This window comes from Penaeus chinensis, chromosome 34, assembly GCF_019202785.1.
Source record: "Penaeus chinensis breed Huanghai No. 1 chromosome 34, ASM1920278v2, whole genome shotgun sequence".
Lineage (NCBI taxonomy): Eukaryota > Metazoa > Arthropoda > Malacostraca > Decapoda > Penaeidae > Penaeus > Penaeus chinensis.
The window spans coordinates 26,976,506-26,979,005 of NC_061852.1; positions in this window are offsets into that span (position 1 = coordinate 26,976,506).

Consider the following 2,500-nt stretch of genomic DNA (forward strand, 5'->3'; position numbering starts at 1 on the left):
TGTGTGTGTGTGTGTGTGTGTGTGTGTGTGTGGGTGGGTGGGTGGGTGGGTGGGTGTGTGTGTGTGTGTGTGTGTGTGTGTGTGTGTGTGTGTGTACGTATAGATATATACGTGTGTGTGTGTGTGTACGTATATATTAAACGTATTCAGGTTGACAAATGTTGAAAAGGTGTGAATGAGAATGAATATCTTCATAATACAATAGATGTATCTAACCGGTTTCTAATATATCTTCGTTAGAAATATATATATAAATATATATATATATATATATGTGTGTGTGTGTGTGTGTGTGTGTGTGTGTGTGTGTGTGTATGTGTGTGTGTGTGTGTGTGTATGTGTGTGTGTGTGTGTGCGTGTGCGTGTGTATGTATGTATGTATATAAATATATGTATGGTTGTCACAATGATAATGGGGATAATGAACATGATGATCGTAGTTGAAACACATTATCAAAACAGTTCAAAATCAGTAATAACATAACAAGCAGATGCCACTAACTTTGGCGCGAACTTGACGCAGACGTCGCACCGGAAGCTGTTTGTCAGTTTACAGTCTTGCTATCATCATATTCTGCGTTAACACTCGTTTTCCGCAACAAAATCTTATGAAAATATAACGGTAGCAAAATCTGAGCATAACGCACAGCTAACGTGCGAACAGTATAGTACAATTATGTAACAAGTGAGATACTAGGGATGTCAGGTTCATATGAGTCCTCACAAGTGCTATAGTATATGGTAGGCTTTGCAGTGGGGGGTAAAATCATAAGATGTGATGTACTTGTTCCGCCTGGTCAGAATTGTAAACAAACGTGTGTGTGTGTGTGTGTGTGTGTGTGTGTGTGTGTGTGTGTGTGTGTGTGTGTGTGTGTGTGTGTGTGTGTGTGTGTGAGATATGATGCATGTATACTGTCTTAGATACAGACAAAGTAATATTGCTTAAGCAAATAAAATGGACTCAGCTGATGGGTGGATATTACAAATAACAACAGCAATAGCAAAATAGGTCGATTGTAAAATCTGTAGTAAACCCTATACTTTAGGCCCACGACAAACGTGTATTCTATCTTTTGATTCTCCCGTTTTTTTCTGCTCTTTCATAAATAAGCCTGCAGGAGGGGTATCCCACTCCAGTCTTCCACGTCACCAAACCAGCTTCTCTGTGGTCTTCTCTGGATCCTTTGCCCTCCACCTTGCCTTGTCATCTTCCCTGCTCTTACGTGGTGGGAGCTCTCTGCCCCCCCCCCCCCCCAGCACTTCAATTACTTCATTGGTTACATTTATTTGTTCGCTTCTGTATACATTTGAGAATGCCCCTCATCTTGAAATCGCGTTTTGTATAGAACACTAATAAAATAACAGCAATCTGTGTAGGCCCTTCATTTAAATTTAGTTCACTCTTGATGAGCATAAAGGATTGGTTCGTACCAGTTATTCTCATTCGAAAGTATCTAACTGAATTATGATAGTGAAATTAGCCTACAGTAAAGAGTATATTTTAGACCTAAGACAAACTCCTGCTGGAGCGCCCCGTGTATGGCCTCACCTCGTATTTCTTTTTCTTTTTTTCTTTTTTTCATTTTCTTCCGCCGGTGCCCATCTTTGAAGCCAGAGCTCGAAGCAAAGAATCGAACAACAAACACCTTCATCTTGCCACTCTCTTTATTGTACACAGGGTTTAAAAAATATTTTGCTTCCTACACCTTAAATGAAATGAAACTCTTCATTTCACTGGCGATGCACACAAATGATTTCTTGATGGCAAGAATGAAATTAAAGGGTGACAAAGTTACAACATGAACAAATGTTTAAAAATAAATTTAAGGTAACCACACACACACACATACACATACACATACACATACACATACACATACACATACACATACACATACACACACACACATATACATACATACATACATACATACATACATGCACACATACATACATACATACATACACATACACATACACATACACATACACATACACATACACATACACATACACATACACATACACACACACACACACACATATATATATATGTATATAAATGAAAATATATATTTATAGATATATGGATATATATGTATATATACATAAAATATATACATACACACACACATGTATGTATATATATTCATATATATGTATATATGTATATATAAATATATATATATTTATATATACGTATATATAAATTTATATATATATATACATATATATATATATGTATGTATAAGCAAATATATTTATACACACACACATACACTCATATATATATATATATATATATATATATACATATATATATAAATAGATTTGAAATATATATACATACATATATATATATATATATATATATATATATACATACACACATATATACATATATATGCACAAATTATATATGTATATATATATGCATATATATAAATATAGATATAAATATAGATATAGTTATGCATATAAATACACAAATTATATATAT